A 9,520-nucleotide genomic window follows, 5' to 3' on the forward strand; every position below is an offset into this window, starting at 1 on the left:
CCGTTCCGCTTCCAGGAACTCACGGGGGATAGAAGGACCGGCTGAAGGCCAGGGGAGGAAACCTTCAGAGGTGTGGGTGTGGGAAATTCTATAAGACAGAGGCTGCGTCCACGTCAGACAAACCAAAGAAAGGAAAAGAAGATAAAAGAAAAGAGAAAAATGAATACCTACCATTTGCATTGACGTGGATGGAACTCGAGGGGATTATGCTAAGTGAAATAAGTCAATCAGAGAAAGACAGTTATCATATGGTTTCACTCATATGGGGAATATAAGAAATAGCACGGAGGGCCATAGGGGAAGGGAGGGAAAGCTGAATGGGAAGAAATCAGAGAGGGAGACAAACCGTGAGATACTCCTGACTCTGGGAAACAAACTGAGGGCTGCTGGAGGGGAGGGGCATGGGGGATGGGGTAACTGGGTGTCGGCCATTAAGGAGGGCACGTGATGTGATGAGCACTGGGTGTTGTACACAACTAATGAATCAATGAACGCCACATCAAAAACTAATGATGTACTATATGCTGGCTAGCTGAATTTAAATTAAGAAAAAGAGAGAGAAAAGAGCGAGAAAGGGAGGGGACAATTCTAGGCCCAAAAAAATGCCTAAAGAGACACAACAACCACATGCCACATGTGACCATCCGCTGGGTTCTTTTTTTTTTTTTTTTTAAGGTATTTATTTACTTGACAGAGAGAGTGACAGAGCATAAGCAGGGGGAGCAGCAGAGGGACGGGGAGAAGCAGGCTCCCCATTGAACATGGGCTCGATCCCAGGACCCCAGGATCACGACCCGAGGGCAGACGCTTCACTGACTGAGCCACGCAGGTGCCCCCCTTGGTTGGGTTCTGATTCAGAAGAGGCAGCCAAGAAAAGCTTCAGACGACAGCTGGGGAAATCTAAATATGGACTAGCTAGTAGATGGTGTTTTGAATTATTATTGATTTTCTTAGGTGTGGAAATGCTAAATCTATGGAAGAGAACATCCGTGTCTTAGGAGATGCCTGCTGCAGGGCTGAGGAGTGAATGTCACACTGTCTGCCAACCCTTTCAGGCGTCTCAGCAGGAAGAGTGGATGGTAGACAGACACCAACGTGAACACACGTTCAAGCTCGCTGGGGGGGTCCATGGGTGTTCATTCTATGCTACTTTTAACCTTTCACTGAATTTTGAATTTTTCGTAATAAAAAGGTTTGAGGGGAAAGACATTTTTTTTAAAGATTTTATTTATTTACGTGACAGAGAGACAGCCAGCGAGAGAGGGAACACAGCAGGGGGAGTGGGAGAGGAAGAAGCAGGCTCCCAGCGGAGGAGCCTGATGTGGGGCTCGATCCTAGAACGCTGGGATCACGCCCTGAGCCGAAGGCAGATGCTTAACGACTGCGCTACCCAGGCGCCCCTGGAAAGAAATTTTTAAATGGAAAGAGAAACTAGGTTTTCCCACAAAAGTTGGCGGCTCTTGTTCTAGAAACTGCCGTCTGCTTCTTTGAAGCTGGTTCTGCTAAAAGTATTTAGCGTTTCTGAAAAATTAACACAAATCGAGGGGCCGGGTACATTAGCAGCATAGGAAATTCACATCTGAGTCGCATATGTAAATTGCAATCATGAAAATCAGGGCTTTCACTGCGTTTCTAAGAAATGTCCTTTTTTGGATACTCTTGCTTTTGGCTTACCTCTAGGACTCTCAGAGAAGGTTCAACAGCACGGCCTCAAAGGGACCGGGTGGGTGGGGGCTGGCAGACGCCAGGGCGTGGATGAGACAAATGCCCACGGCCTCAGAGAGACCACGACACCGAGCTTGGCTAGAGGTTCTCAGGGCCGAAATATCACCACTGCGCTGTGTAGAGTGGAACAGTCTCATTGGAAAATATTGATCAACGGGACAATGTTTCCTCTGACCAAGTAATCCACTTAGGGAATTCAAGCCTTTGATGAGACACAGAGATGAAATATATATGAAATGAACATATGTAAGGGGTTTAGAATAGTGCCTGGAACATGGTAAATGCTGCATAAATGCTCACTATTGTTACTATTTCTAATGAGCATTTATTTTTTTTAATTTTATTTATTAATTTGACAGAGAGAGACAGCCAGCAAGAGACGGAACACAAGCAGGGGGAGTGGGAGAGGAAGAAGCAGGCTCATAGCGGAGGAGCCTGATGTGGGGCTCGATCCTGGAACGCCGGGATCACGCCCTGGGCCGAAGGCAGACACTTAACCGCTGTGCCACCCAGGTGCCTCTCTAATGAGCATTTAAAGAGCTCCTTTAAGAAGATAAGGCTTGACTGATAGGATATATTGAGTGAAGAAAGGCTGTATGTTCACAGTGTGTTAAATCTGCATAAACAAGCAATTGTGTAAAAAAAAAACCGTGCATGGGGTGGGGGTGGGGGGATGGAGGCAAAAATCTATCATCTGTGACGCGTACAGAGGCATGTAAATGCCAGGGCTTTGCTTGGAAGCCTGTGTGAACCAGATCTGGTCACAGTTGCCGGCTTCGAGCAGGGAAAGGGGCTGTTGAGAGTATCTAGACAGGAGGGAAACTTCTTTTTTGCTATATTCCCTTTCACACTGTTTGAATTTTTCTTTACCATGTGCTTGTTTTAACTGTTTAGGTACGTGTATTTGAAGGCATCAGCTCCAAAGCCTGGAGGTGTATAAGGTATCTTTACTCTAGGTTCCAGACTCTTCTGTCCCCTTTAAGTGTGGGGCTTAAAATTAGAATCCCTCATCCCCCCGGGGAGACAGCTCCGAGAGAGGGCTGGTTTCAGAATGAGGTTCAGAAACCTTCAGCACCTGTTCTGAGGGAGCCGGGGAGGAAGGGATTCTATTTGCATGGGTCGTGAAATTCGAGTTCAGTAACGGTAATAATAAAATTCCTTGTAATCGTGTGGCCCTGGCGGGGGCGGGTCACACGTGCTTTGGTCTGTCTGGTTTAATAAAATCTAATATCAACCGAAAGAAACCAGAAGAAAGAAGGTTCCTGTTTATACAGTCAGGAAAATGAAAATCTATGGGTATAGACGTCAGGAGGGTGGCGATTCTGGGGTGGTGGTGAGGCTGCCTGGAAGGGGCAGGGAGGGAGACTTCTGGGGGACTCCAAACGTTCTAAGTCTTGAATCTGGGTAGTGTTACCTGGGCGTGCACATATGTAACCTATTCATTGATTTGCACACTTAAAATTCACGCATTTCACTGCATATAAATTACACTTGTAATTGAAGAAAATAGAAAGTGAATAAAATCCACGATCTGTAAAGGGTGTTTGAGCAAAAGCATTAACAAGCTGTGATCAGCAATGAGACATGAGGAAACCCTACTATCCCACTCTCGGCCACCCCAAAAGTCAAATTGGATTTTGTTTGACTTTTGTTTCACGTCTAACCTGTGCGGGCTTTAAAACTCGAAAGTGCGATCTCATTGAGCAAGAGGACGTGTGTGGCTTCAGAGAGCGGCGGTCCGTCCGGTGGGTCTGTTTCTGGAAGGCACAGTCCGCTCAGTAGACAGAGACAGCTTTCTAACGGTCAGAACTAACCCCCTGGGAGCCAGCTGCTCTGTGAGGTGGTGAGAGCCCCAGCCCTGGGTAGAAGGTAAGGAGGAGACGTGCTGAGGGCATCCAACAGTGACTCTGGGCTTGGCCCGATGCAGCAGGCAGGGAGCTCCTGGCTCCCAAACACACCCCCACCGGCCTATATGTGGCATGAGTAATACAGAAGTATCTTCTCTGTGTAAAAATTAAAACGTTACCAATAGGGCTAAAGTCTCCCTTGACCATCACCCCCAAACCTGGTCCCTCTCGTCCTACCCAGAGGCAACCATCGTCCCACATTCACGTGTATGGGGCCACGGAGAAGGCCATCTGGGATTTTTACTACAAGGTGTCTTACTGTAGGTATCGTGATTGGTCTTGACAATCATCCAACTCCTTCTTTGTAACCTTTGCGTAACATTCCTGGTTATGACCTGTGTACCTCCATCAGCCATCCTCCCTCGGATGGACATGTACATTGTTTCCAGATGCTCCGGGGAGAAGGATGTGCGGGTCGTGAGTGAGGCATACGTTGTACAGATTAATGGACGCTGGCCGGGTGCCCTCCAAACTGGCGGGACCAACTCCTTCCCTCCAGCAGGACGCAAGATCGCGTTTGCCTGGCTCGCCTCCAGCCCTCTGGAGCATCAGACTCCAAGATTCTGCCCCCCTGGTGGATGAAAACTCGTTTTTCATTGCTGACGTGGTGTGTCTCTGATCACTGAGATGGAGCAGTTTTTAGGGTTACCAACCCAATTTCCTCCCCTGCTGTACTATCACCCAACTCAGGCTTTTGTTCTGCCCTCGCTCCTGCCCTAACTGCCCCCTGATGCCGTCCCGCTCCGCCTCCACCTACCCGATTCCTTCCCATCCCTCAAAGTTTCCTTCCTAAACGCCATGGGCTTCCACATCTGTCTCAATCCGGTCTTAATCCCATGGGGGTTTCAGGGGAGTCGGGAAGGTGTAGAGAACGACTTACAATAGTGTGATGGGGGCTACGGCGCTAACCCTCCAGATTGTTTATTGAGCACTTACTAGGTGCCAAGAACTTGCTCTAAGACTGTGGCAACTCCTTTCATTCTCCTAACAACCTGTGAGCCGGGTACGGTGATACCCACTCACAGGAAGAGAACATGGAGGCACAGAGAAGTTAAGTAAATTGCCCCAAAGTCTTCCTGCTGGTAAGTGGCCGAGATTCAAACCCAGGCTGCCCTGCGCTAGTCTCAGCCTCTCGAGGGCTTTGATCGGGCTTAGGAAGCACAGAGAATGGGCATGTAGCCCAGCCTGGGACAGTCAGGGATGGCTTCCTGGAGGAATTGGCCCCTCAGTTGAGCCTGAAGGCCGAACAAGAAGAGATGACCAAGCGATGGAACAGGAAATGGGTGTCAAGGAAGAGGGAAGGGCCTGAGCAATGTTTGGAGGCTGGAGAGAGGGCTCACCCCGCCTGCAGCCGGGAATGTGTGCCATGGGGCAGGCAACCAGGTCCACACGGTGGGTCAGAGCCAGATTGGGGTCCTACCAGTTTATACCTCATCCCTACGCCAGGCCATCCTGTCCTCCCCTGCTCGGCGGGCGCTGGTGGGCAGTGTGCAGTGGGGGCTCCGCAGACAGCACTGCTGGGGACTCCGGAGTCATCCCAGGCCACCCACCTCAGCTCCTAACACGCAGGTGCAGGGCGGGAGGGGGTACCGCTGATTTACATCCTACAGGTTGGGGGGAAAACCCAGGAAGTGCAGCTCAGGCACTAATCAAATCTAAGGCTAATAATAAACGTCCTGAGTAATGAGCAGCTTGGGCCGGAGCAAGAGAGTTGGCCGGAGCCGGGCGGGCCAGTAAGAGTGGAGTGAGTAGCCGGGGAAGCGGTGGGGTAGGGGGTAGTGGGGGTGAGGACGGCTTGGCCAGGGGCACCCCGCATGGGTTCGATGGGGTTTGGTGGGCACAGCACCCACAGCAGACCGGCAATCTCGGGCAGTCTGGGGGTCACCCCATGCCCCTGCACGTGGAGGACCTCACGTCTGGGGGCTTTGGGTGTCTGCACCTTGCATTCCTGGAGAGGAGCCGGGAGGCTGGAGGGTCAGCACGTAGGCAGGAATACCAGCTGAGACACCCCCACCCCCAAGCTGGCCGGGGCACCTGAGCCAGGTTGGCCGGGACGTTTAAAAAGTATTTTATTTTGAAGTGACGTTTATGCCAAAGGGAAGAGGAGAGTTTAATGCGGCTTCCGCATCCATCCCCCAGCCTCGACAATTATCGACCTACGGCCAACGTTACACCCTCTGTGCCCGCCATGTTCCCCCTCCAGCCCCACTGGCTCATTTTGAAGCTAATAGCAAACATTTGTGTTGTTCGATTTGTGGGTACCTCAGCATCGATCTCTAAAAGGCTCTTTAAAAGACAAAAACCAAAAAATTAACCATCATGCCCTGACCAGTTTGAAAAAGAATGACCCCGCTAGCATTACCAAACAGCCAGTCAATGTTGAGATTTTCCAACTGTCTTATCAATGTCTTTTCCAACTGATTTGTTCAAATCAGGATCTGACTACGGCCCACGCCGTGCCTTTGATTACATGTTTTAATCCAGAACAGTTCCCATCTGGTCTCCTTTTCTCCCCGTGCAATTTATTTATTGAAGACGCTAGATTGCTTACCCTGCAGAATTTTTATCAGGGTTTTAAAGGTTTGTTTGAAGGCACAAACCAGGAAGCATAGGTTGCTGGAGCAGATCGATTCAAGTCTGTGCTGTGCAGAGGGGCCCCAAGGTTGGATTTGAGGGGCTGTCGGGCCCCTCGGTGGCCCGGTCTGGGTTCACACACGGCTGGCTGCTTCTCTGTCCCGCTCACGTCAGGCAGGAAGCATACCTTTTCTCTGATTCCTTTTTTCACCCAGTGACCGTGTCCCCAGACATGTCCCCAGCTGAGGGCTCAAACGTATAAAATTTCTGAGAGACTCAGACCAGGCAAGGACCAGAGGCCACCTTGACTCAGGGTGAAAGTGCCCAGGCCCCCAGGACCACGGGCCGGGACTTGGTTAGAACTGTGACGGAGCTCTGAGCACGGGTGCCGGGTGCAGCAGAATCCGGGGTTTCAGGTCCCGGTGTTCACGGACTCGCTGTGTGACCTCCCCAGGCTCTGTTTCCTCAGCTGTACCATGAAGAAGAGCCTCTGTCCCACCAGAAGTCCCTCAAAACCTCCAAAGGGCTTTGAACCTGCCAGAACCCCTCTTGAGTCCCAAGTAGAGGCTCGGAGAAGGGCTATAGTTAAAAAAGCTTTGGCTCTCTTTAATCTGGCATTTTTCAAACCACTTCGACCACAGAGGTCTTTCTTGGTACGGAAACTTTCAAGCCAAGCACACGAGGAATCACAGGAAGAGGGCTCCAACCATCACTCCTTTTGGCTGCTCTCGGGTCTCAGGGTGCAGAAGGCCAGGGGTGTGAGCCTGGTCTGCAAAACCAGGCATGCAAGAGGAGTTCTTCCTTTCTTCCCTCTATGTCAATAGAACTTTCTCAAGCTTCTATTCTGCCTGGATGGTGTCAAGCTTGGGGTTTCCCTGCCCCTCTTTGGGGCTGGATGATGGTTCGGGGTTTTTATGTAGGTCCAGGTGGTGGTGGAGGAGTGGGGAGCAGGCCCGGTGCCCTCTGGTCAGTTGGGGGGGTGCTCGCCATCTGGCCCACCTGGGTCCTATGTCTCCGTCAGGTCCCACAGCTTGGTGGCCTCCAGACCATGAATATGTCTTGGAAGCTCTCTAGGGCTGCCCTGTCCAATCTAACCCACTGGCCCCCCCAGCCATCACTTCACAGTGGGCAGGGGTGGGTGGCAGCACCCTCTCTGTCCTCTCCCCAAATGATGGAAGGGTCAGAGTTCCCTCTAATTGTGTTTGATCCTTCTGTATTTTCAATTTGTTCTTTGAGTAGACAGTGGTCACCCATTGGAAGCCCAGAAAGTATAAAAAGATATACAATATGAAGTCTTCCTTCCCTCTCTGTCCTTCACCTGCCCAGTTCCTGCCTCCCCTGGAAGAAACAGCTTTACTGACATACCATTTACATGTCATAAAGTTTACACGAGTCAACCTTATTTAGTGTATTTGTGGAGTGGCTCAATCATCACAATAATCTATTTTTAGAACATTTTCATCACCCCACATCCCCGTTCCTCCCCATCCCCGGCCTTAGCTTACAACTAATTTGCTTTCTATCTCTACAGATTTGCCTGTTTTTTTTTTTTTTAAGATGTATTTATTTATTTGAGGAGGAAGGGGCAGAGGGAGAGGGAGAGAATCTCAAGCAGACTCCCCACTAAGCACAGAGTCAGGGCTCGGTCCCAAGACCCTGAGATCACTACCGGAACCAAAATCAAAAGTTGGCCGCTCAACCGACTGAGCCACCCAGGTGCCCCTAGGTGCCTGTGTTGGACAATTTTATAAAAATCGAATGTGGTGTTTGGCAAACTGCCTTCTTCCTCTTGGCACGGTGTTTTTAAGGCTCATTCGGGTCGTAGTGTGTATCAGCACCCTGTCCCTTTTTATAGCCCAGTAATATCCCATTTAATGGGTATTCCGCATTTTATTTCCCATTTCATCGGCTGATGGCCATTTGGATTGTTTCTACTTTTTGGCTATTATGAGTAATTTTGCCACGAACATTCGTGTTCACGTATTTGGGTGCACGTGGTTTCATTTCTCTTGGGAGTGGAATTGCTGGATCTTACGGTAATTCTGCCCTTAACATTTTAAGGAACTACCGAACTGTTTTCCGCAGTAGCTGTACCACCTGATAATCTTGCTCATCCTCATGGACTCTCGTCATTATCCCTCTTTTTCACTGTAGCTCTTAGTAGGTACGTCAGTATGGTTTTGAGTTGCATTTTCCTGATGACAAATGATATTGAGCACCTTTTCCTGTCTTTATTAGCCATTCACATATCTTTTTGGAAAAATGTCTGACTCTTCAATCTGTTTTTAAATTGGGTTATTTTTCACTATTCAGTTATAAGCATTCTTTATATATTCTGGATCCCTTAACATATATATGGTTTGCAAATATTTCCTCCCCGTCTGTGGATCGTCCTTTTATTTTCTTGATGGTATTCTATGGAAACACGAATGTGTGTGATTTTGATGAAATCCAGTCTCTCAATCTCTGTAGTCATTTACGCATTTGGTGTCATTGCCTAACCCCAAGTCATGAAGAGTCACTCTCGTTTTCTTCAAAATTTGTCATTTTAGCTTTACTTGTAGATCTATGGTCACTGTGAGTTAATTTTTGTGTATGGTGTGAGGTAGGAGTCCAAATTTGTCCTTTTACACAGGGCTAGCCTGTTGTCTTAGCACTATTTGGTGAAAAGACTATCCTTTCTCCCATTGAGCTGTCTTGGGACCCTTATGGAACATCAATTGACCATAAATGTCAGGCTTTATTTATGAACTCTCAATTCTATTCCATTGGTCTATGCTTATCTTTATGCCCGTACCACACTATCTTATTTACTACTGCTTTGTAGTAAGTTTTGAAACTGAAAAGTGTGTCTTGCAACTGTTTTTCTTTTTTGAGATTGTTTTTGCTCTCCTGGGTGTCTTGTATTTCCATATGATTTTAGGATCAGCTTGTCAAATTCTGCAGAAGAGCCAGCTGGATTTTTTATTAGGATTGCATTGAATCTGTAGAATAATTTGGGGGAATATTGCCATCTTAACAATATTAAGTCTTTCAATCCTTGAACATGGTATGTCTCTCCATTTATTTAGGTCTTTTAAGATTTCTGTCAACAAGCTTTGTAGTTTTCAATGTAAAAGTTTTGTACTTTTTTGTTAAATTTATTCCCAAGAATTTTACTTAAAACACCATTTTTTTTTGTTTTTACAGTTTCTTTATAGTGCTTTTTGTGTATATGCCAATGCTTATATATTTGAACTTTCCTCCTTTTTGAAAAAAGAAGGGAAGGAAGGAAGGAAGGAAGGAAGGAAGGAAGGAAGGAAGGAAGGAAGGAA

General features: G+C 48.2%; 1 protein-coding gene across 1 annotated transcript in view; it reads left to right on the forward strand.

Annotated features, from left to right (window-relative positions):
• The first annotated feature begins 5,230 nt into the window (after nucleotides 1-5,230).
• The window catches only part of TNFRSF13B (TNF receptor superfamily member 13B), a 33,588-nt gene continuing 29,298 nt past the window's right edge, over nucleotides 5,231-9,520 (forward strand). Inside the window, exon 1 of the mRNA XM_040630173.1 lies at nucleotides 5,231-5,376. The gene's annotated coding sequence lies outside the window, so the exon portion shown is untranslated. The remainder of the gene's footprint in view (nucleotides 5,377-9,520) is intronic.

Source organism: Ursus maritimus, unplaced genomic scaffold (assembly GCF_017311325.1).
Source record: "Ursus maritimus isolate PB19 unplaced genomic scaffold, ASM1731132v1 scaffold_14, whole genome shotgun sequence".
Classification (NCBI taxonomy): Eukaryota; Metazoa; Chordata; class Mammalia; order Carnivora; family Ursidae; genus Ursus; species Ursus maritimus.